The 27,286-nt window shown below is 33.9% G+C and overlaps 1 protein-coding gene and 2 long non-coding RNA genes across 3 annotated transcripts in view; 2 read left to right on the top strand and 1 right to left on the bottom strand.

Moving 5' to 3' along the window:
* Positions 1-27,286, top strand: part of NEGR1 (neuronal growth regulator 1) — an 838,303-nt gene that overhangs the window by 130,484 nt on the left and 680,533 nt on the right. The window lies entirely within an intron of this gene.
* On the bottom strand, positions 681-24,151 carry LOC118500656. Its single transcript, XR_004903231.1, has 3 exons — positions 24,141-24,151; positions 16,212-16,218; positions 681-2,812 (listed from the first exon to the last, which is right to left on the bottom strand). It is a non-coding gene; the product is annotated as an uncharacterized LOC118500656 (long non-coding RNA).
* On the top strand, positions 11,258-13,596 carry LOC118500659. The gene is made up of 2 exons (XR_004903234.1): positions 11,258-12,808; positions 12,909-13,596. It is a non-coding gene; the product is annotated as an uncharacterized LOC118500659 (long non-coding RNA).

The following is a 27,286-nucleotide window of genomic DNA, read 5'->3' as shown; positions in this document are numbered from 1 at the left end:
GACATTGGAAGTGAGGTTCTTTCACAAGATTGCGACAAAAGCATTTACATGGACCCACACATGGGAGACTGGTGTGGCAAGATTTTTCTGGTGGAAATAGAAGGCTTCCTCTCTGTCCCACCTCTGTCTGTCCCAACATGGAAAAAGTCTTTCTGTGTCTTGAGCAAGACCAAAACATAGGCCAGTGTCCAGAGTTTGTTTCATATTAAAGCTTAGCCCTTAGGAGCCCAGACAACTGCTGAGTGGTCTCGGTCCCCATCCAGGTAGCTTAGTGCCATTCCCGGCTGTTCTGCTAAACCCAAGTAGTCTTTGTAGTCTGCTTGGCTGCTAGACCAACCTGGTCGCTATGGAGAGAGTGCATGAACAAGTGAGGTGAGTGTGTGATCCTAAGCAAGCAGGAGAGAGTCTTGTTGTTAGACTGGGTTATATTACCTTGGGAGGGACCAAGCACATATTTTTAAAAATATTTTATTTATTAATTTTTTGACAGAGGGAAAGGGATAGAGAAAGAGGGGGAGAGAAACCTCGGTGTGTGGTTGCCTCTTGCATACCCCCTACTAGGGGCCCTGGCCTGCAACCCAGGCATGTGTCCTGACTGGAAATCAAACCAGTGACCCTTTGGTTCTCAAGCTGGCACTCAGTCCACTGAGCCACACCAGCCAGAGCCCAAGCACATTTTAAAAATTAATCAACTCCCCAAGCTTTCCAGAGCTTTTGATGGGTTGACCCTCTCCCCACCCCAGCAACTGATCTCTTTCCCACATTAGGCTGACAGGCCTCTGTGGTCAAGCAACTGCCTGTACACTATTTTGACTTATATCACACATGTGTTTACCTCCTCTCCCCCTTAAAATCCAGTACTGGAGGGAGGGCAATGCTACTGGGAAGATTTCCTGTATGATCTGAACATTAAATCTCTTCAGTGGCAGTCCCCTGCAGTGTGTGAAAGAGTCTGTAAATGTTTAAGCTTCCTGGTGCAGCAAACAGGTTCATGCCTCAGCCCATTAGGCTCAACAATGTCCTATTCCCTTTACTTCCTTCCTATTAATAACTAGCTAACTACATATGCTAACATTAGAATCATGTGCATTGTAATGGACTAAAATTCTTGTTACTTGGACGAGGGTCATTGTGCATGTGCCATCCTGACCCTTAAGTTTATGTCACACTTTATGTGTGCCTGAGTGTGTGTTTGTGTGTACGTTTAGGATGGTTAAGCTTTGAGTATTCTTTTTTTTCAAATATCATATTTAAACAAATTTAAATTTAGGCAACTTATTAAATTAATTATAAATATTAAAACTTTATGACCAGAAATAAATTCATAGGAATATTTTCCAAATACTCTATTTTATGGAACTAATGACTTGGGAATTAGATGTAAGAGTGAATCACACTTTTATTTTATCTTTTTTAATGCTATATTTTATTACATATTGGGAATGATATGAATTGTTTTGTATAATACATAACTGTTTTGTATAATAAAAGATTTAAAGAATAACTAAATGCCTTGGCTTTCCTATTAGCTATTAATCAAGCTTAACAGTCATTTATTCTTTTTTTAAGAATTTTTTAATATGATGAGCAATAAACCACTCATTTTGAAAATGGACACTTCAGCATATTTTGGTGAATATATACAAATGAAACCATCACCAGAATTAAGATAGTAAACATATCCATCATCCCCCCAATTATTTCTCATTCCTCTTTTAAATTCTCCTTCTCATCCTCTTTACTACACCTACCTTGTCCCCAGCCAAACACTGATCAGCATTCTGTTTATAGAACAGTTCACATTTTATACAATGTGTAAATGATATAGTATATGTTTTAATATATATAGGGCTATTCATGTTGTCTGTCTCTGAGTGAACTATGGTAGTTTTTATCTTTCAAAAACTTGTTATCCAGCTTTTTGAATGTATTGGCATAAAACTCTTCTTAATATTTCTATTTTTATATATGTAATATATGTAGAATCTATAATAATATGTTACCATGTTCATCCCTGATAATGAAAAATTATTCTCATTTTTGTCTAATCAATTTGGCTAGAGGTATATCAATCTCATTATTTTTTCTTATATAACTGACTTTTGGTTTATCTGTTGTTTCTGTTCTCTAGATGATTGATTTTCTCTTTGATCTATTTCATTTCTTCTTATTAGTTTGGGTTCAATTATTTCCTCTTTAATTCCTGAAGGGTGAAGTCATTGGATTGAGACTTTTTAAATTTCTAATACAGGCTTGTTGTGCTATAACACCACTCTCAGTACTGCTTAATAACATCCAACAAATTTCTAATTTTTCTTTTATTTACTTTTTGACTCACGAGTTATTTAGAAATGTGCTATCTAGTTTACAACATTTGGAAAGTCTCCAGATAACACTTTTTATTGAATTATAATTTAATTTTATAGTGGAATGAGAACATACTTCCTATGACTTGAATTTTTAAAAATCCATTGAGACTTTTTTTATGATACAGAGTATGGCGTATCATGATAAATATTTCATGCACATTTGAGAAGAATGTGTATCTGTTGTTTGATAGAATATTCTACAAATGTACACTTATGTCAAGTTGATACCGTTTTCAATGTTTTATACCATTGATTATGTTTTGTCTGCTTATCCTATTATTATTGAGAAATAGGTGTTCAAATCAACTATAATTGTGAGCTTATCTATATAACTGCAGGTTTAGCAGTGTTAGCTTTATGTATTTTTAACCTCTGTTATTATGTGAAAATAGTTTTAAGATTGTATCCTCTTGATTAACTGAACCCTTTACAATTATGAAATTCTTTATTTCGGGTACACTCTTTGCTCTGAAGTAAGCTTTTTCTTTTATTAATATAACCACTCCATTTTTTATGTGTTGTATAGATTAGGTTTGCCTATTCTATTACTTTTATTTTATCTTTATATTTAGAGTGTATTTGTATATTTCTTCCTCACAAAATAGAACTGGGTCTTCCTTTTTCATCCAGTGTGACATATCTCCCTTTTAATTGGGTGTTTGGAACACTAGCTATTTAATGTGATGATTTTTGATATAATCCTATTTAAGTCCATGACCTTACTGTGTGTTTTCATTTGCCCTATTTGTTTCTTATTCCCCTTTTCCTCATGTTTTGTCTTCTTTTGAATTAAAGAAGTATTTTTATTGATCCTTTTTGTTTTTGGATTACAGGTTACAGCTCATCATTTTATTTATTATTTTAGTAGTTGTTTAGAGATTTCTGGTATAAAAGTTTAATCTGTTAAAGCATTAATGTGATATTATACTTCTTAATGTATACTATAAAAATCTCATATAGTATACTTTCATTTCTCTTGCTAGCCTTTATGCCACTTTCATCTTACATTTTACTTATATTATAAATGCCTTTTATTTATAAATGCTATGCATACATTTTTATTATTTTGTTTGAATAATTATTTTTGAAGACTGTTAAATAATAAAAGTACATATGTACACAGATCAGCATTTTGCTGAAAAGTTAAGGGAGACTCTGCATATATTCAGGTTTCTTTCTCTGGTACTACCTTGAAAATGCTGCCCTAAAACCCCTAGTCTCCAGCTCTGTCTCCTCAACTTTGGAGTTTGCTGGGCTCTGCCTTGGTTTACTCTTCCTGTGCCACAGCCTGGAAACTGTGTAAGGAAGCAGACTGATACAATCATATGGTTCACTCATTTGTTCTATTATATTTTATTTTATTCTGTCATTGTCATTAGCATGATTAAGTATAGAAAAATAAATACATCTTGGTCAAATAACTCTCTGATGTTTTAACCAATCAACATAAATGCAACTTTAGAAATTCTTAGCCCTAGTCAAGAAGTATAACAATAACATTTGAAACAATTGAACATACCAAAATCATAGCAAATTAATATAAAATGCTTACCACCTTTTTGTAAAATAATTTCACTTAAGACCATATAGATTTTTAAAACTATTTTAGCATGAATGGTCACATACACGATTGCCATATGTATTCATATCTCTGAAAATATGAATGCTATTATTGTTGCAGTTTTAAATTATTACTGATAGTTATGTCTACTTTGTGGCACCTATCTTTATTAAACTTCACACTCAGGGGGCAGCTATTGGTTTTTCAGATATACTCTTTTTATTATGTATTGCTGCACTTTAATAATACCTTCTGTCTCAATTGCCCAAATGTTCCACACCTGTTCTTTGTAAATGTGTTTCTCTTAACAGGATTTAACACCATTGCAAACCCTTAATGTAATGCTCTATCATGATCCAGTATGATTATATTGTTTAATGCAATCTTAGCTTATGTTTTTATACTTCTTGAGCTTTTAACAACCTATTTCCTATAGTAAATAAGACATAGTTCATGCTTATTTAGTGTGGTCATCAAAGAGAGATAAGATCTTCATCCAGATGATTTTTAGGTCATATTAAATGTTCTGTAAGAGTCTACTGAGCACATGTAAAATCACTATTCCTGGGAGTTATTTATATTCATTCGACTGATAAAAGTGTGTCTTCTCCTGCCATTTGCTTTCTTCCTAAAATACCTCTCTAATGCATGTGTGTTAGCTAGTTTGTTTTGTTTTTGTCTTTCAACCAGTTGGAGGTAACAATGTTTGCTTCCCCTTTATCTTCTGGACTTTGAAAAAGATGATATAAAATTGTAAACATATAATTGTATAAAAAGATATTTCCTTTCCCTTTTAGAAACAAAAACATAGTCAGCTACTCCTTGGTTGTGATGAATTATGTGTCTTCCAGGTACTGTTTTATCAAAGACATGGGTGCGCTAAAAATAGTCAGCTGCTAATTGTTGTTCTATTTATTTTATATATGAAATACATATGTTCAAGATATCAAGCTTTATTGAGGACTACTTTAAACATCTGACTAATTTACTACCTTCAGAAGCTTTTAATTTTTAGCTTCATTACACAAAGCTATTTTTAAAGAAAATTTCTAGTGGTGAAAATTAACGTTACATAACATTACAATTTCTACAATTTTAAGTAACATTATTCATACATTATGGCTGCCCATAGTCACAATGATGCTCTTAACCTGTTGAGAGCTAATTCTCCATGGTGTTTCTATACATTTTGTGACCACTTTTGTCCTGGACTATATTTGCAATGATATTTCTGAAGCAAATGCACTCAGAGGAGAAAAGTGGTATCTCCCTCCAGGGCAAAAAGCAGATTTCTTTGTGTCCAGTAAAATCAAGATAAGATCTCCCCCTGGGGCAAATACAGGGTGTGCTTGCTGGAAGCTCTTTTATAAGATTGGGGCTTTCCTAAATTCAGGGAACTTCCACTGTGACATAAGCCCACTTTGCAGCATCCTCCTGTGCCGTGTAACACTCCTCCATATTTCTTTGGATGGAAAAGGAACTGGTGAGATCTAAAGCTCATAAAATTATGATAAAGTTCTTTTTCTTTGAACCAAGAGTCTCATGTCTACTTCCAGCCTTTATAAAAGTGTGGCAGGCTGACATATTAGCTTACAAGAAGGATAAAATCTCTGATTTTTGACAGTTGTTAACACTACTATCATTTTACAGAAGAAATAATGGGCTCAGGGAGTATGAAAAGCTAGCTTGAGGCCTTAGAAGCCATTAGTGGCAGAGGTAGAACTTAAACCCTGGTTCCAGACTTATGTCATAACATGATGCTGTTTCTAGGGAATGGACTTTCTGTCCATAGTTTATCTATCTATCTATCTATCTATCTATCTATCTATCCATGTGTCTTTTATATTTTTTACATTTTCTTTGTATTTTATTTTATTTTTATGGTCGAACCGTACATTCATTTGCTTATTTTAATTGAATTTACTGGGGGACATTGGTTAATAAAATTATATAGGTTTCAGGTGTACAATTCTATAATACATCATCTGTACATTGTATTGTGTGTTCATCACCCCAAGTCTCCTTCCATCACCATTTATTTCCCCTATACCCTCTCCTACCTCCCCCAACTCCTTTCCCTCTGGTTATTTAAATTTATGGTCTCCTGGCAAATAGCCAAACCTAAATACAGTCAGGACTCATTTTGGCAGCTCATTATAATAGTGAAAACTTAATGTAGCATAAATAAAATCATATGGATTCATTAAGATTCAGTTACACTTTACAATAAAACTAACATAAAAAACATACTTAAAAATATAATAATTGTTGTTATAGATTTGTTGTAGCTTTGGTTTTAAAATTCTAGCTTTGTTTTTATTTTTTTTTAATATTTTTAAAGATTTTATTTATTTATTTTTAGAGAAAGGGGTAGGGAGGGAAAGAGAGAGAGAGAAACATTAATGTGTGGTTGCCTCTCACATGGCCCCCACTGGGGACCTGGCCTGCAACTCAGGCACGTGCCCCAACTAGGAATCAAATTGGTGACACTTTGGTTCACAGCCCGAGCTCAATCCATTGAGCTACACTAGCCATGGCTCTGGTTTTTTCTAGCTTCATTTATAAATAGATGTTTCTGGAATTTGCAAAGATCAAGAACTGTGGAGATAAAAATCAAACGCTCTAATTTCTACCATAGACTTTTTCTCACAAATGATCTCCCTTCCCCTCTCTCTGTCTCTCTCTCTCTGTCTCTCTCTCTCTCTCTCACACACACACACACAATTGCATTTTCAAACGGCTTACCTGAGGCAATCACATCACATAGTAGACTATCCTGCATTATCCTAGTAGTTTTTCTTAAGGATTTGCTAATCTTACTATCATAAATTAAAATTATTTCATAGTTGAGAAAATTGTCTTTGAGGAGCAACAGATATAATAAAAGTTTTGGATCCAAAGTCGGGACATTGAGTTCTATTCTCACCTAGTCACCACCTGTATGATCGTTGTCATGTTCTTAACCTTGATACTACTTACTTTGTTGTGCTGTAGACAAAATGTATTAGATCAGCCCTGGCTGGCATAGCTCAGTGGATTGAGCGTGGGCTGGGAACCAAAGTGTCCCAGGTTCGATTCCCAGCCAGGGTACATGCCTGGGTTGCAGGCCATAACCCCCAGCAACCCCACATTGATGTTTCTCTCTCTCTCCCTCTCTCCCTCCCTTCCCTCCCTCTCTAAAAATAAATAAATAAAATGTTTAAAAAAAATGTATTAGATCATGTTCTATAAATTCAATAAGACTATTTAATTTTAACAGATAAACTTTCTTGATTCTAGGTGAAAAATATTAAATCTTTCAAAAATGACGTAGGTGTGTTATCCTATTACATTACTTTATATATATTTTGAATAAAATAAGCATGCACTGCTATATTTGGTCTCATTTAATATTGAGGATATTTTTATTAACAATTCTATCTATTTATTTTTAGAGAGAGGGGAAGGGAGGGAGAAACAAAGAGAGAGAAACATCAATGTGTGAGAGATAACATGGATCAATTGCCTCTTACACACCCCCATCTAGGGACCTGGTCCTCAACCCAGGCATGTGCCCTGACTGGGAATCAAACCTGAGGCCTTTCAGTTCACAGGCTGGCACCCAATGTAGTGAATCATACCAGCCAGGGCTATATGTGGTCTTTTGGATATACTGTCTGTGATGTGTATATATCCATAATAGCAACAATATTTCATTTCTATTTTCATGATGTATACTAAAATACCATTGTATTTTAATACTAAAATGTTATAATTGATTTACAAATAACTTAATAGACATTCAATGCATGCAATTGAACATATAGTTTATGGACTAAATTTAAATTTTTATTTGGCTACACTTTGTACCAGCTTTTATAACTTAGTAGCTTTTTGGCATAATATTAATGATAGTACTACAAAAATTGTGTTATTCTTATTAGTATTGCTACTTTAGAGGCCATGAATAAATATTAAAATAAAATGTTTTAATCTTAGAATGAAGGTAATTGAAGTGTATATACACCTGCTTACGTGCTCTTGTGATCCTCTGTTTGGGAAATTTGAGTGAGATGTAATCACAGGACTTCATTTAGCAGCACCTTCTTTTGTACAGTGGACACTCACTATAACCTAACAGTTCCTGGAGGTTGTTACTGACATTTTATTGAGTGACATGTAAGAAATTAGAGCAACTTCAAGCTTTAATATGAACCTTATATATTTACCATCATTAATAAATCTTTTATGGGGGGTAAAATGAAGACAACTGTAATTGAACAACAAACAATAAAGTAAGTTTAAAAAATTTAATAAATAAATAAAAATCTTTTAGTTAAAAAATTAATACCCATTTTAAAAATAACTTATGTTAACCAATGAGGAAATTATAGTCCCTTAATCATTTAGGTGACTTTGTATTTTCAAATCAAATTATTTATACCAATAATTTTATCAGTGAAAATTGCTTGTCTGAGATTAATTCCACATTAAACCACATATATTCATTAGTAATTCTTTTGTAAAATCCAATGTAATTCTAAAAATAAAAAGCATCCAATGCCAACAGTGAGCTAACACCTATAATTTTTAACACTAGTTTCACAAAGGCAGTTAGTAACATGATGTATTAGGGACAATCGAAATGAGTTTCTGGTAATCTTTTATGTCTGTCCAGGGAACCAGATTCATTTCTGTAAAATTAACTCCAAATCCGTGAGCCATTTGGTTCCTTCCACCTACATAGACCTATTTACTACTGGGTTTCCAGGTAAATGTATTTGTCTTCCCTATCTCTCAAGGTTTGATTTCCATTTTATTGTGTTTATATGTTTTGTTTTGTTTTTCTATCCTGATTGTAAGGCTTAGGTTTTGCTCTGGCTACTACTCTCTCTTTCAGTTCTGAGGGAAACTCCAGGGTTTCCCTCAGAATATTGGTGAAACAAGGATGGAAATTAGGATGACCATAATAACAAGAGGAAGTAACATAAAGAATTTGCCTTGAAACTATAGTTGGAATAGAAGGCACACTGTTTTCACCAAATGCATGCTTACTTAGGACTGGGGAGGGTTCATGGAGCTGGTGGGGGAGCTAAAGCCTACCTGGTGATGGCTCAGAAATACTCATATTTTCTTTCTTTCTAACTGTTAATCATCAATAAACCTAAAGGCAAGGGATTTGCAAGCCAGCAGCTTCTTTGTTTGAATGGAAAAATATGTTTCATTCCCCTTCCAATTCCTCAAACGTTCCATCTCAGATTATATAATTGTATAAATGATAGATTCCTAGTTTCAACCAAAGATCATTAATACGTAATAGTAAAAGAGCATGTATTTCTTAAATTGGCTGAAGCAGTAGTAATCTGGGCCGAAACATTCCCCGGGCTGTTGGTCTTCCACTTCTGTAATTTTGCATGTGCAGATAATACAAAATAAACCCACATTCCCCTTATGCTTCTATGGGTGTTCAATTACTCACAGCTTTAAATACAGTCACTAAAATAATCTTTTGAATTCAAACTTTTAAATCAATTATACAAAAAATGTTACCTCCTCCCATTAAATAATGATTTGATCATATTTAGAACTATTTTATTAGGCTGAGAATACAAATAAAGATGACTTCTTTGCCTTCATCATGTTCCTCTATAGGACTTTCTGTATTGGTTGAAAGCTGTGAGAAGCTTTTTATATATTCTAAATTTTACCTTTTTTTCATGAACTTTGAGAGACTTAATCTGTTGTCCAGTGTTGAAGTCTTCATCTTTGCCCCAAACCCTTGCCTTTATTTCCACGAGTGGCCACCTGTAGTTAAACTTTATCATTATCATGATCCTACAGCATTTTTAAAGCTTTTAATATTATGTGATATGAAGCAAAAAAGTGTTGTTGGGCTTGCTTATGTGCTTCCAGTGAAATTTGGTCCTACTGTTTGTTATATACACCTGTATGAATTCTATAACATAATTTCAGTATTATATAAAATAAGTTTAAAATATTCTATGAATGATTTTATTCATGATAAATTCTTTGCTTATAGGGCCAAAATCAGCTTGAAAAATAAAATATTCTTTCACTACAGCTGAAGGTTCATGGAAATAAATAGGCGAATATAGATGCAATTAAAACAGGTAGTAGTATCTATGATACCAGTTAAAGACATTCTTCTTTATGTTTGTTTGTTTTTTGGCAGTACTGAATGGAACTTTATTGAGACTTTGGGATAACACAGTTTTCCATAGATAATCTCAAAATCAAGATAGACCAGATTCTTCAGGGAATGGGATTTATATAATTTTAAGAATCTTTGTAAGAAAACAAATACAAAATTATTTTACTTCTTCACTTTAAAAAACATGTGACCAATGACATGTGGCACAGTGTCACTCAGTGGATTGAGTGCTCACCTGCAAACCTAAAGGTTGCAGCTTTAATACCCTATCAGGGCACATGCCTGGGTTGTGGGCTAGGTCTCTAGTTGGAGACATGGGAGAGTCAACCCATCAATGTATTTCTCACACATCAATATTTCTTTCCCTGCCTTTCTCCCTCCTTTCCCCTTTCTCTAAAAATAAATAAATAAAATCTTAAAAAAAAAAAAAAAAAGATGTGCCCATCTATACAGAATTGCAAGACTCCTCCCAAGGCCTTGCAGTTAGGAACCTCGACAATTAAGGTTCATTAGTTTCATGGCAAATACACTTTTGCTAATAACTGCTCCCGGATGTTTCTGGTCCCAAACTCTGATTACCTGCATAGCTCCATAGAGAGATTCTTATTCATCTGAGGACCTTTGCATAAGATTGAATAATGCTTCAGAACAATCTGACATGAAGCTTATTTCATATCATGTACAATTAACAGATCTTTAAAGAAGGTATTCTAAGATGTGGCATCTGTTTGCAAATTATGTCTCACATTATTTAGACATACTCAGAAAATATATAGAATTGAACAAGGTGCCAGATTGTTTTAAAAGAATGTATTTCAGTGTAATCACAGCTTAATAGTGTTACTGGAATTCATTGCTCTCTGTTAAGGTGGTTATGAAATTACAGAGGAAAAACTGCACTCCAACAGGTTAAGGGTTAATGACATTTACTTTTGTAAATAGTTTCTGATATTTTTAGCAGTATTTAAATTATAATGTCCTTTGAGTATTACTTTAATGACAATAGACCATTCTATCCAAATAATTTCACTCCACTTTATGCCATGCTAATGTTTTCTATAATTAAAGAGCTCATTGTGCAAGCCCTAAGAAGTGCTGCTGTCATATGTATAATATATGATGCATATATGTGCATATGTATATAGTTATATGCATATATGTTTATACATTTATGTATGCATGCATATAATTTTTCATAAACATGCCAACGGTCACAAGTCTGTGTATGTGAAAAAACATAAAGTTACTAAATGCATTGGGAATAAAATTCACAATATTTCTGCCAAATATCAAACTACATGTTTGTGCATATTATTGTAAAGGTCATTTCTTTACAAATAGGGTCCTGGGGGATTATTAACTAAAGATGAAGCTTCCTGTTTATTCACCAGCTCTGGGATTTCCCATTTGCCAACACTACAAATGCATTGTATTATAAATGAGAACAGCTTGTTGAGGGTAGTAGTTTAATGTTTTCTGGAAATAGATGAAGACAGCATGTTCTGATATATTTGTAGCATAAATTCAGTTAGAAGCTTAGTAAGTATAGGGATGCTTTATTTTTTTTGAACAAGCATAGAAATTATGTTCTTGTGGTGGTATTATTGATAATTACAAAATCTTCCTAAAGAAAGTAATTATCCATGCTTTATAGGAAACTTCCTTTTTGGCAAGCAATTAGCATTCAGTTTAGTATTGAGATAAACAATATTTACATCAAATACTAGAAAGTTATTTGAATATGTACCTTATAAATTCTGTGCATTGCCCCACAAAAAGAAAATAAAATACTAATAATCTTTTAATAATCACAAATCAATTGGTAAACTCTTCTTATTACTATTTAGCTATCTTAGTAAATGTCTAGGTAATAATCACTTATCTGAAAAAGGGGGGAGGATATATGTCAACTATCATTGAAAAATAAATTAGAAAGGGGGAAGGATAAAATAAAGTCCACCCAAATTGCCTGCCAACATATTTTGCTTTCACTTATTTTACAATCCAGACCTATACTTTCACTGCTTAATAGATATTTACTAACATATTTAAGGAAAACTTGAATTATGCTTTATTCTCTATTTTCTCATAGGTAGATAATGATAATCTAGGTGCTTAGATGTGATATTTATTATAGCTTTAGTACATATCTTAAATAAAGCATGAATATGCTATGGAATACTTTTAGTATTTTCTTAAAAAATTTGGGCTCAGTTTTTTATGCAATTATTGTTTTTTTATTTTTATCAATTTAAAAAATAGCACATAAGTTTTCATACTTGATATTTTATAAAACTGACCTTCGCTTTATGGTGTGTGGAAGTGCAGGTGTGAAAGGGATGTGGATAGGTGTGTATGCCTGTGTGTGCACGTGTGCAGTTGCAAATGTCAATGTAAGAAATGTATTGCAACAAAATAATGAAATTTTGGTTATGTCACCATAAACCTGAACTTAGTTTTAAATGGGACAAAGATTTGATTTATCATAAATAATAGCAACATGTAATGAAAGTTGTTCATATATAAAGTATATAAAGAAATGTTTGAAAATAACTGTCAGAAAAATTACTTCCTTGAACACCCCCAAATGTTCAGTTTAGAAAGGGTGCAAGAGAGAGAGGGATTCTATCTGCACCCAAGTTGGGTGGAGGAGACTGGGTGCAGCCAGCCAAGATGGTGAGAGGCTCTTGTCTTTTGGGAGAAGTGGTGTGTGCGGAAAGCTGGACAGTGACTCAATGCTGCAGTGGGAGTGCCGGAAGAGACTTTTTAGAAGGGAAGCTGATGTGTGCTGGGCAGGGACCCAGTACACAGCTGCCCTGCCAGCAAGGGGAAAAGACTGAGGGCGTGGTTTGCTTCCACTGACTGCAGCTGGGCAGAAAGATCGGAAAGGTACACAGCAAGGGCATTTCTTGGCCCCAGCCCAGCATAGCTGACAAGCAGAGGCTGCACAGAGTGAAGAAGAGCTCTGAATTCTCTTTGATGCTAGGACGGTGGGCTGGGAATTGGAAAAGTGGGAGATGAGCACCTGAGATTATTCACAGCCAGACAGATCTTCCCTGGTGGAAGTTGAACCTTCCAGAAGGGAAGGTTGCACCCGGCCCTTACATCCGGCAGAACGAAAGCACCACCATCAGGGAAGATCTACAAAACAGGCAGATCAGGCTCAAGAATCCTCTGCGGAGTGCATTTCCACAAGACAAAGACAGAAAGAGGGACCCCTAAAGGGCCCATTTTGAACTTTTCTCAGGGAGACAAAGTACGCTGGTCCTTAGGGCCCTATTTCACTGAGGCCAGCAAAGCAACGAGATAAGAGATCAGTTCATAAAGCAGGAATCAGGGCTCTCCCAGCCTGGGCTTACACACAAAGCTGCCATCAACACCAAACAGGAAAGAGCTCAGCCTCTTACACAGATTGGTCTGTCCCTTGAAATGAACAGCTAATAAAGTTGTCTTTGATTTGTATGAGTTGTTAATGTATTCTGAGTATAAACCTTGATAGACAGATGATAGATAAGTGAAAATGTCCTAGTCCATGACCTTCCTTTTTCCTCTATTATTGATATTGTTAATAAACAAGAGTTTTCCAGTGGAGCTCCTTTATGTTATTATTCTTTTATGGTTATTATCTTTGTGCCCTGTTTGAAAAATCTTTTCCTACTCCAAGGTCATGAAGATATTCTACATTTTTTGAAGTCTGACTATTTCAATTTTACTGTTATATATGTCATCTTTAATTTTTATATATAGTATAAAGTAAAATTCATGGGATTTTTCATATATACAAAATCCCAAATATATATTTATATATAAAGATATAAAATAAATTATATCTTTATATATAAATATTAAATTATATATATATATTTTATATATATATATATATATATATATATATATATGTTTCCAGACTCATACATTTAAAAAAAAGCAAACTCTCTTCCACAGATTGCATTGTCACCTCAGAGGGAGAATATTCAATATTTTACTATTAAATAAGTCAGCTATAGGTTTTTCTGGCTCTGTAGATATCTTTACCCCCATTTTTACTGAGATGTAGTTGACATATAGCATTGTATTGCTTTAATGTATACAACATAATGATTTGACATATGCATATATTGCAAAGTCATTACTACATTAAATTTACTTAACACTCATCACCAGAGGAGAACTTTTAAGATCTACTCTCTCAGCAACTCTCAGATATACAATTCAGTCACAATATTTTCAAAGGCTCATTTCTCTAAGGGTCACCAATGTAGACTCTGTGTGTTTGTCATCAATATTCCTCTGGCAGTAGGTTAGCTACGAGATGAACTATGGGTCTATTTGATTTAAATTATGTATAACCCAAAGGTTCTCACCTTGTCAGGTTATGACTCTGGATTTTATATTCATTTGAGTAATTCTTATTAATCATTTGTACATATTTATTTTAAACTCACCGTAAGACCCAGTTAAGCTAAGATATTCTTCTCCAGCATATTCAACCATTTTAGAAGATGACCAGTTGATACATTTTTTTGCTTATTCACTATGAAAAGCCCTCTTTGAAAATATTCTAGGATTTCTCTGGGAACTGTATATTTAACAGCATTCACATCCTATACCCATTGCATGGCGGTATGACAACCCAAAATATCTCCAGCTATTGCCAAAAGTCCACTGGGGGGGAGGGAGGAGGGGCGTTAGAAGATATATTCATCCCTCACTGAGAACCACTATGATATTTTGATATTTGCAATACAAATTTTACCTTTTGAACTGTTTATCCCAATATGGAAACCTGAGCAGTTATTTTTTTTGTGCCATAAAAACAATATGGTTTTCTTCTGCCTCACTTGATTTTTACTTTTAGGACCCCTCCCCCATTTTTATACTAAGGCATCTAAGTCTTACAGTCTTTCCATATATTATTCTTCATTTTGGGGTGGGGTGGGTGGGGCTTCTATCACCTCATACACAAAATCTTCAAAAATATTCATAAATTTTAATTTAAATACCTTTAGTCATTTTTGCCCATTTAACAGATTTATTCTACTTTTATTCTTACCAAAAACAAGAATAATAGTACTTACTAAGAACAGTACATTTACTTAATATATATCTATTTCCATTTATTCTGCATTGATTGCACTGTCTTTGTTTAAAGGGACATTTACATTTGTAGCTTTTTTATTCATGTGTGAAACTCCTATTCATCTTTCCAAACCCCATTGCCTTTCATTCTGATGGAGCCTTTCACAACCCATTTTGGAGATAAGGATATGCTCCCCCTGAACTTTGTTCAAACATTTACAATTGCATTGATCATATCTCATTGTGATTTGTTGCTTTATTAGGTGACTGTAAATATCACCTTCTAGAATAAAGTAAATCCTAATCAAATTATTTATCCATTTAACAAAATAATTCATATACAATATTTGCTTTTCAACTGGAGATTAAATATTGTCAAGTGGGAAATATCCATCTTAATGCCCTACATGGCAGCTAATTGTGTGAGAAATATCATTATCATTGTCATAGCTGAAGTGTGAAACCTGATGGACAGGATTAGCAGACAAAAATTAAATAACCTTTACTTTTTTTAAACCTAAGGATTAGTTGAAACTTTGAGTAGGTTAGCTATAACAAAAATCAATAAAATCCCAAAATATAATGTCTGAATTGAGACTTTCAGCAAGATTCATAAAAATACAGTTGTGCTGAATATGTAGCCTCCAATTTTATGAGTATCTTAAAAATTGTTAATTATCATAACTATATTTATTTAAAATTTACATGGAAATAGTTTCCAACATCAAAATGGAAATATAGAGATATGTGCACATATGTATAATGATATATAATATATACATTATAATTTATTTTTATATATTGTGATTTAAATAAATTTATATTTATAAGTATATATTTCTCTCAGAGTTTAGCTAAGGTTACAGAAGCCATTGTAGTCTTTTTAAACAGAAAGGGATTTAGTTTAGGAAATCAGGTACTTAAAATTGCCAAAAGAACTGGAGAAACGGAGAAACAAATAGTCTTACCTGGGTCCTCCCTTAATGACTCATAGAACAACATTGCAGAATACTTAGTTCACCACAATTAGAAAGTAGGAAAATTAGGGTACAGCTTTTCTCATACCTCCTCCAAGGACATACCACCCTAGACACTGCCAAGATTATTGTCATAAGTCACAGAATTCTTGCTCAGTCCTCACTACCAAATTGAGTACAGTATGGTCTGCCACCTTTCTTTTCACTTTTTAATTCTGGCTGACAGAGCCTAAGTCACTGCTGGAGTCTGAAAAGGAGTATCAGAAATACTGAGAGCTGTAAGGACACACAGGTCTTGTGGCACACATAGGAAAAATTCCATGCCCTCACGCATGGTACCTAGCTCTGAGAAGTAGGAGGAAGAAAGTGGTTTGTGGCTGAGAGAATTCTTAGCAGTGCCCTGGGCTTCTTCTGTCCATCTCATCTCCAGCAAAGGGGTGCAGGTGACTTTTTAGAGGTAGTAGCTGCAGTGTTTATACAGTCCTCTGTAGTCACAGGATTTCTTTGCCATACTTCATGCCACTTCTCTTAGATAACATTTGGCTGCAGTTTCTAAAGCAGGTGGCACTTGGGAATCAAAAATACCCTGAGGCAAGTGAGCATCCCTCTGCTTACAGTCTGGCTTATATAAAGAATGTTAAACTAGCAGGTGTCCACCCCGCGGAAGCATTCTGCTCACAAACCATTGGAGAATATATTTCAGGCATTACGGATTGGGGAACGGAGGAATATTGCTGGAAGACTAGCAGTGTTAGGGACATAGTGTGTGCAAGCAGACAGGCTGTTCCAGTTTCTACTCTCCTACTAGAGACAGTATTGGTTTAGGCTCCATGGGAATTTCTTTTTATTCCCCCAGAGAACAAAGTCAGAAATGTCTTGGTAGATGTTTCCTTTGTGCAGATTAAAGCACAGAAATATGCCATTGTTGTTAAATTCTGAGTAACATTAAATCTATATTCTCAAACAGGTAACTCCCTACTGTTTTCAGAGTGCAGCTAATATGAGTAATGGAGTGACTAAAGTAGCGACTAAGTCTTTTTTTTTAGGGATCACTGAGGACAAAAGGAAGCTGTTCAGAACACCTCTAGGTCTAATAAAAGTAACAAAAATAATGAGACACATCTTTAAAAACTACATAAAGTATTCCAGAAATGTGCCTTATAGCATGTGAAAAGAATGGAACTTCATTATTCTATGTATTTTAATGTCTGTTAGTAAAACTCATTAAGTAGACAAGAAGGTAAGAAGGTGGAATGGATTAATCTCAACGCGGTTTGCAATGCCATAGATTGGTTTTCAAGTCAGAGTTCACAGAAAACTATTAAGCTTTCACTTGAGCTTTCTTTCACACCAGCAATAATAAGCTGAGATAAAAATGCATTCTCAGAGGCATATGGAACTAAGTGATGAGTGAACCATTTTAATATGCCCTTTATTAAAACATTTCAATTAATATTCTTATTATCAAGATCAGGGAAAAAGTTTTATGAAAACTTCCAATGGATGTACTTTGGAAGATATGTTAGTGTTACCAAATTGTTTCTAAAGAAATGAGTGGAAATAAATAACATAAACATGTTACAGGCTTAATCAATTGAAGATTTATATTAATCTTTAAGTATGTAATTTAAATGTTTTAAGTGTTAATCTGCATTGGAAACTCAGTGTAGTATAGGTATTCTACTTAAAGCAAAGTAATTTAAATATGCTTTTATTGTTAATATACATTGTTACCAAATAAATGTGTGTGTGCATGCAAGCTCATGTATACACAGGTGTGTCAGTAGGGTGGAAATCATGTTGGGATATTTTATTTTTTTGACGTGGGGATTAAATTAACTATAACTAAAACCACTTTTGACTAATTTTACTTCACAAATATTTATTGTGTATTGATTATCTTCTAGCACAACAATTTGTTAGTGATTCTCTATCTAAATCATTAAGGTTGCATATGCCTTTAAAGAAAGCCAAAATGCTAAATCTGAGGTTGTAAATGGGATGTTATTATTCCCAATTCAAAAAGATCTATGCTTTGCAAAGCAGTTATTTTAAAATGCTATCACTAATGCATTTGCTGCTTTACAGATCATAGTTACTTTTGAAAGAAATTTGATGGATAGATAGATAGATACATTTAAACTTAAAGGTTATGGCTTTACCTTCTTTCAGAATATATTTTAATGTGCACAAAGTTAAAAAAATAAAAATGTACAGAATGGTATTATACAAAATAAATAAATAAATAAATAAATAAATAAATAAATGTCTCTCAGCAACACACCACCTCCATTGCATTCCCAAGTGGAACTTGTATTTACTGTACGTTTTGAAAATGGCTACTATCCTACTACTAACCCTCCAGACTTAGTTGAGAATCATTACATAATATCATCCAGGATTGTTTCTTTGATTCATAAGTTTGTTATGTTTTAAAGAGTCTGATCAACTTTTGCTTAATTTTAAATTTAGGCTACATATAAAAGACCACCTAAACTTTAACCCAGATCTTCTTAAGTAATATCCTATTTCTGGTTGAATGTTTACTTCTGTCTTGGTTTCACTGGCCTACATTTGTATTTTCAGAGCTCCTTTGCCACCCATCCCATCTTTGGGATGGCATGGCAGAAGAAATAAGACCTATACCTTCAACTTTCATAATCCAAACTTAGTTTCCTTTCCTTTAGTGAGTGGCCCATAATTGATTTTAGGTCAGTTAGTGGCACTTTCTGCATATGGCAGGAGTAATTCTATCCCTGGCACACCCACTGAATGCCTGGAGACTTCTCCAGCCAAGTCAGTCAAAAACATCACCCTTCCTTAACTCCCATAAATGCACTTCCAGGTGGTGTTCTCATTTGAGAACAATGTACTTAGCCTACTTTGTCAGGCAGCAATCTGCTCATGGTCGCTGTGCCCAGAAGCCTTTGAAGGTATCAGATTTTCTAGCACAGTAATAATCTCTTGAGTCACTGATGGTAATGTCCCATAGGCCTTAATAAGATTGAAGACCATGCTGTTGAGGCTAGGCTGAAACTTTGAACAAAACTTTTCATACAACTGAAGGAAGAAAAGATAGTTCTAATATGAATAAATTTAAAACTTGCTATTAGATACTATTATGAAACTTACTACCAGCCACGTTTTCTTGGGTCTATTCAGGATATCTGTCTCCTTGACTAATTTTTAAAAATTTTTATTATTTATGCTGTTATAAGTGTTCCCACTTTTTTCCCTTTCCCCACCTTATCTAGCCTCACCCTCTCCCCTCCCCAAGCCAATCCTCACATTGTTGTCTGTGTCCATGGGTTGTGCATAAATGCTCTTTGGTTAATCCGTTCACCATCTTTCATCCCATCCCCCCTATCAGTCAGCTGCCTAATTTTTCATCTATGATTTATGATGGGAATTCCCATTCTTTTCAACCCAGAGCAGTGTGGCATTATTTTACATGCTCAGTGAAAAAAATCACATAAAAATATAAAGGCAAAAAGCATTGCATTGTTCAGAGCTTCTCAAGGACTTCTATTCCCAAGGAAGTTCTTTGGTTAACAGAGCAAAACTCTGAACCAAACGATGATCACTCTCTCTTTCATAAAACAAAAACCAGCTGCTAGGTTTGGAAAGGCAGCTTTTTCAAGATGCTACTGATCCCCATTTTGGCATCAAAAACAATAGTGACACATATGATCTTCCTACAAGAATTAACTTGGTCAAAAACTCAAGCTTTTCATGAGTACTCTAAATTCTCTTTACTAATACATTACAAGTTCAGTGAATTAAAATGCAGCTCTCATAGGAGATCAGTTTTGTCCAAAAGAATATGTGTTTCTGTACCTGAGGATGGTGGGAAGTAAGATAAATGATGTTTCCAAAGCTTTCTGTTTTCTCTCTTTAAATACAAAAAGGAGCAAGATATCCTAGAATGTTTTCTCACAATTTTAAATATTATAAGGAACTGAAAAGGTTTCTTCCAAAGAAGAATCAATTTTTGTTTATGTAATTATTTCAACTCTTATTTTATGTTCTTAGTGTTCAGTGTATTAAGGCTATCAAGAGAAACAAAATCAAGAGTAGAGATGTAGATCTATTTCTACATCTCTATCTATATATCATACAAACATATGATATAAATGTATCATAAATATGTATGGCCTGACTTGGGGTGTTGAAGGTAGAAACTGCAGTTAAGAAGCTCGAACAGCTGTAGGTGAAGTGTAAGTTGTGCTGAGGCCTGCAGTGGACTTCATCTGCGCCTGCCTGTTTGTGTGTTCATTTTGGCTCTGGGCATAAGTCCTGGAGGGCAATGGACCTACTGACTTTGGGAGGCATGGAGCCCTGCTCTGGCCTAAATGACTCTTTTCTATCTATATGCTGTATTGTAGTGATAGAGAATGGCAGACTGGGCCAAGTAATTTCGGGGTGTGTGTGTGTGTGTGGGGGGGGGGAGAGAGAGAGAGAGAGAGAGAGTGAGAGATTGAGAGATTTTAAGGAATTGGCTCACATGATTGTGAATGCTTGGCAGGTTTCAAATCTGCAGGGTAGGCCCAGGAAGAAGTTGAAGTTTGAGTCCAAAGTCATTTTGCTAGAGAATTCCATCTTATTCTTTGTTCTCTTAAGGTATTCAACTGATTGGATGGTGCCCATCCATATTGTGGAGGATAATATGCTTTATTCAAAGTCTACTAATTTAAATGTTAATCTCATTTGAAAAATGCCTTCACAGAAATGTCTAAAATAATATTTAACTAAATATCTGAGTTCTAGGGCCCAACCAAATTGACACATAAAATTAACCATTGCACTCAATGAGTTGATCAATTCTGAAACTTTCAAGTATAAAATTATAACTTACATTGCTTTATGATTATTACATGATAACATGAAATTATATAAATGTTTTAACAAAGAAAAAATAGAGAATATCACTAAATGGGCTAACTGGTAAAGGTATAAGCCTAGTACAACAGCAATAGTGCCCTGACTGATAACGCAATCTGTGTGGTGCTGTCATACACAAGAGTTATATTCACTCTTGAGTATTGTGAGATGTTGTACTGACTGAGAAACTCACTGACAGTTTGATGGTATTGGAGGAAAATGAAAGCCATCTACCTTTGAGAGGGTAGAAAATCCAGGATTAAGGAAAGATCACAGTCTGAATCTTCTTAGAAAATGTAATTTGAAACACGTCACTAAAGTAGATATAATTCTTCTGCTTTACTCATTCTTCATCACACTTTCCCCAGGCTCTTGCTTATTTTCCTACTTACTTCCTATTTTCTTTTGCTCTGACATTGCTTCCCACATTCTTTCTTTTCTGAACACACACACCCACACGCACACACACACATTTTTTCCTGTAACAGCCTACTTCTACTTCCAACTTCCAACTCCACCCACTACAGAGAGTAGCTATAAATCTTACTTCATCAAATCAGATTTGCATCAAATAAGTCTCGTTTACTTTCTCCACTGTATGTATGAATTTCTGATATTGAGTCACCATTCATTTGGGTTGGCTGTCAACTCAGTTTTGCTTCTGGCTCTCCAGACTCTGAAGCTGAGGCACAGTTTCTGTCTTGTATAGCACTCTGACTGAAGCCATGGGTTCACACAGTTTGCTGGTAATGGTAAGTCCATAACCCTGTTTATCATGAAATCCTTGGCTCTGGTGGTTTTCTGTGCCTCTCATATGCCAGGCTGGCAACCTCACTACATGTCTCCCTGGGGTCCAATTTTACTAGATGCTTCATGGGTCAGAAATATGCAATTCTGACTTCCCAGTTTGCTGAAGAATAAACACATAAAAATTCAAATCACTTAATGAAGTAGGTCAGATAATCTCAAACATTAACTTAGATAGCTTCTTGCCAAAAAGAAGGAAGAAGTGAAGAAAATATTGGTGTGTGACATGCAGGTGATGCTAAACAAAGAACTTGAGAAGGAAAATAGGAAAGCAACACTAGAAAAAGTAGGGAGAAACACTACGGACATTTTGGAGAAACCCCACATTGTTCAACACAAACATATTTAAGAGGAGAGCTGAGAGGACTACAAACTATGCGATTGCCAAGGATGGTAGAGGGTGGGTTGGGAGATGATGTTGATTTTCAATGAGGAGATCACTAACAAATAAATCACCCAAATGTACTAGAAGTACTCTCACAAGCTGGGATCCAAAACCATTACATCTTTTCCAGTGAACCATTCCTAGTTGGAGGGCTTTTTTTCAGGTGAAAGAAGAAATATAGGGGTGGAGAGGGACAGGCACAGGTCCCAGGAAGAATAATTGACAACACATTGAGAACTAGATTCATTTTCTCATGGTTGGGACATTGCACACTGCTATTTCTGATTCTGGGAATATCCTTTCTTTTTGATAATCTACAGACTACTTTCTTTTCATATTCTCTTCCCCTGAAAATGTCTCTTCATCTTTGTATGTCACTTCATTTATGTATGTGGTCATTTCTATTGAATTACTCACTAAGCAGACCTCAAAATTGTTACTAATTATTTCTGTCCTGATATAAATTAAACCTTACAAAAACAACATTTTTGGATGTTACTCTGTCTACAGCTACCCTTTGATTCTATGTAAATGACAGAATGAGACATTGCTCAGAAGAAGGACCAAATTGGATTCCAAACAATACAGTTGAGGTGGTAGAGTCCCTGTCACTTCATATTTATATATAAAAGTGTTGTTACTATTTTCCATACCCACACTATTTTTCCATTTCCTTTGCCACCACCATAGTTCAGGTTTTTAATTATTTAATGCAATAGTGTCTTTTTAGATAGATTACAATAGTATCTTCTTTTTTCCAGCTTATATTGAGATATTATTGACATACATGTAAGTTTAATTGTATACAACATGATTATTTAACGAATGTATGTAGCTTGGTGTGAGTGTATGCTGGTGACATTTAAGGTCTCTACCAACAACTTTCCAGTATCTAATATGGCATTGTTAATTATAGCCACCATGCTATGCAGTAGATCCCAAGGACTGATTAATTTTATAGCTTAAAATTTGGAGAAAGTTATTTTCTGGTCAGGAAAAATCGTCTCCCTTAATGTTTGTAACCGAGACCCATGTCCCTTTAAATCAATGGCTGTCTGCTTTAAATAGTTTATAACCACACATACAAATAATGTGTTGAATCAAATCAATTAATTATCGGATAACTTAGTGGGACTTTAGAAGAAAAAAACTAGGATAATGGAAAATAAAAAATGAAAACAGTGGTTATATAATGAAAAAGTGATGAATTGTGGAAAAATAATGACTACATAAACTATAACGAAGATTACTGAGATAGAACACTCATTGTCACTTTATATTTTCAGATAATTATATACAAAAAAGAGGTAGATAAAAAAGAAAAAAGTAATAAGATTCAGAGCCATTAATATTCTTAACATAAATAAAAACTGTGAAGAATTAGGTCTATTTTGTTAGTGTTCAAGTTGGAGAATGAAAATGGAGAAATGAAATAGACTGCCTTGTGTTATGGATAGACCATGGAATGTGGAATAAAACAAATTAATTTTAAATTTCACTTTGCTACTTAGCCACTCTGTGGCATTTTTCATATTAACAACTCTGAATCTCATTACCTTGTCTGTAAATAGTGCCTGTTCACTGAATTACTATGAAAATTTAATGATCATTACCAAAATGAAAACAACAAAGCATGTGGTAAGTGCTCAGGAAATGCCTATTACCTTCTTGTACTTATCTCTGGGAGGAAGCTCAGGGACGTAAGTATGTGCGAATTCCTGCCACAAATATTTCAGGAACTTGAACAATCATTTTTACCATTCTCTGCAAATCTTTTCTTGACTCTCAGAAGCTCCATTGCAAAATCAGTTATTATTTTATTCATATCAATTGGGGAGTTTCTGTAATAAAGGTCTTCATGACTGCAAATGGTGAGAACTTCCATTATTTGGATTATAAAAGAAAATGAGTTTTTTATATTTATCGTTACTCATTTCTCATGACTGTTCTTTATCTTTTAGTCTCCATTAATCTCTGGTATCTTTGCATACCCATGTTTTATCTTACTCATCTTTTCAGACCGTACTATGTCTAATGCTGTGCCTATACTTATTAAAATAAATTAACTTAATAACAGTACTTTCTGCATGTTGGTATAATTATATTAATGAATCATTTTTCTCATAATATTAGGTTCATATTCTGCTCTGCTTTGAGAAGTGAGAAAAGAAATGGAGCCAAATGGTTAATTTCTATAAACCTAGCATGAGAAGCCAAAATAAATCTAATAATGAGAATTATAATAGCTAATACTTTTTTAGCTCCAGTTATCTTCCAGACACTATGCTACCTGCTTTTCATGGGTTACTTGACTTAATCCTCACAAGTCAATGAGATAGAAACTATTGTTACCCTTATAATACAGATGAGAAAACTGGAACTTAGAAAAGTTGAGTAACCAGTCCAAGTCCATGCAACCCATGTTCAGTATACACTGGAGCCTGAGAAGTCTGCATGTTGCTCTATACAATTATTAAATTTGTGAAACTAACTTTAGCTTCTCCTCAGTAAGTCAAAACTAATCCAGAAAACCAGGTAATGTATGCAACATGATAGAATAACTTATTTTTGTATTGTGTTTCTATTTATTTTCAGATTTTCAAGGATAATACCTATATTTTTACTGACTATTTCTTGATTATGAAAATCACAAATAATAAATTATTGGAATTAACATATGCAATAAAAAATCATGGATCAATATTTATGATATAAAATGAGAACAGGGTTAAAAGTTGTGAAAACCAAGTATGCAACGTCCTATTTCTTAACACATTTATATGTAGATTAAACAGTACCCTTAAGTTTCCAAATTCATAGAAATAGTCTTTGAAGTAAATAAGAGTTGATTGTGTAGCTTTTTCTTTTTTAAAAAAGATTTTATTTATTTATAGAGAGAGGGGAAGGAAGGGAGAAAGAGAGAGAAAGGAACATCAATGTGTGGTTGCCTCTTGTGTACACCTTATTGGGGACCTGGCCCACAACCCAGGTATATGCCTTGACTGGGAATTGAACTGGTGACCCTTTGGTTCACAGGCTGGCACTCAGCCCACTAAGCTACACCAGCCAGGGCTGATTATGTATTTTGATTGGAGAAAAAGCTGTTTCTGGTTTACCATTTTTTAAATTCTGCATAAACTAAATTTTTAAAAAAAATATTAAGCATCAAAAGGTGGATAATGATGAAAAATATTTTCCCAGAGGAAGCATGCCTACCATAATAAAAAAAAAGTTAAACAAGTCTCATAAATATTTTCTTAATTTTTCATCTCTTTAACATCTTGTTTTCACTTTAGACATATCAGTTTATCAAGTGCATTTAATTTAGTGACTACATATCTGTAATTATTCCGACTGTCACAAGGGAGATGTGGAATCTTTCTCACCACAGGAAATAAAGTTCTTGTGATTTGTGTATAATTTTTATATACACGGATCTTAAAAGTGCTGATGGAATTATGTGTATAAAATACCATTTTTATCTTCTCACCAAACTGAAAATTAATCTTCTAGTGTTTAAAGGTTCCATTATCTAACTTGTTTTCTCAGTCAAGAGAATGGACAAGGTCTAGAAGTATTCATTTCTAAACCTTTCCATCCCTATCAGTTGATATAATAGAAATTCCATATGGTGGATTTCTAAGCAATAATATCAGTCTTTTCTTTCTTTTATATATTAGCTTGCTAGGGAAACAATTGAAAGGTAATGGTTTTCTAACTACATTTTTCAGAATTTCTAATAATATATGCAGGCTTTTACATATAGACATAACCTAGTCCAACATTTTCCCTTTGTTCTAATTATCACATTTTCTTGTTTAAAAAACTTGAAGACCATTATTTTTTATGCAAATTTTAGGTCAGTTGTTTAAGCTAGTTAGGAGCTGACCACTTAATTCAGTGAGTTTTTGTTTTCTTTTTGTGGATTTGGTCTTAGGAAGGAATTAAAGACACTTCTCCATTTGCTACCTTCATACTCAGAACAATTAAATTTCCAAAGCAAGTGGGGAGATGAAGAATAATATGCATTTATATTTTTGGAAGATAAAGAATCTGCAAGACAAACAGTGATTATAATATTTGTCTCGAAATGACTCCATAGAATCAGCTGAAGGTTAATAAGTTTCTGTAGCCATATATCAAGAAATTTTTTCATTAACAATAGTCATCTCTGTGGGTGTTAAAAGAAAAGTAATTGGGTATGAGTGCATTGTACTTATCACATGTTGAAAATTAGATGAAGTATTTGTATTTATGACTTCCTTTTTTTCTTCTGAATCATTAACCTTACCCTCTTTTGAAATAAAAGATAACATTCAGATAAAACAAAGTGAAATAATAGCATAGATTATGATTTTTATCCCCTTGGAATTTGTTTTAATATTGAGTACAATCTTAAATATGTATTTAATATTATTACTACTTTTTTAAAAGCTTGTTATTCTAGGCTTGCTGTTGTGATATTAAGGAATTTGTCCAGTCAGGTTATTAAATTAGTTCATACTCTTAGTTAAAAACGTGTTTATGTGAAAATGTTATCAAAGTAATGGGATGCCAGCTGTTTTCTACACCATGATAATCTTGTCTGATAATGTCAATCACTTGCCTGGGAAGTTATTCATTCATTGCAACCAAGAGAAGAAGACTATAGAAGAATATTAAAATCTGATCATTATAGTTGAGTTTTGAATGCTATTTTAAAAAGCTAGAAGTGGCTGCTTAACTATGGCATACATTGAATTAAAATTAATACCCAGCATAGTAGGTCAGAAGGGGGTATAGAAAAGAGCAATTTACTAAGAATTCAGAGGTTTGGTTCACCATCTCTGCTTTGCCACTACCTACCTCTGGGGCTTCGGACATCTCTCTGAGTTTCTAAGGATGTTGTGATATTTATCTTCTAAGCTCTACTCTAGCTCTCATCTCTCATAATTATGCTTGTCTTGGCAAATGACTCTTTTCATATTCTTGACTTCATAAAACATTTTCTCTAACTTATCATCTCTTTCTTCTTATAAACAACCTTTAGATCTTTGCAATTATATTAAAGACTCCTATACCTAACATTTTATATGT

The sequence above is a fragment of the Phyllostomus discolor genome, chromosome 5, assembly GCF_004126475.2.
Source record: "Phyllostomus discolor isolate MPI-MPIP mPhyDis1 chromosome 5, mPhyDis1.pri.v3, whole genome shotgun sequence".
Lineage (NCBI taxonomy): Eukaryota > Metazoa > Chordata > Mammalia > Chiroptera > Phyllostomidae > Phyllostomus > Phyllostomus discolor.
The sequence above is the reverse complement of the archived record's forward strand: the minus strand, read 5'-3'. Positions and strand labels throughout refer to the sequence as shown.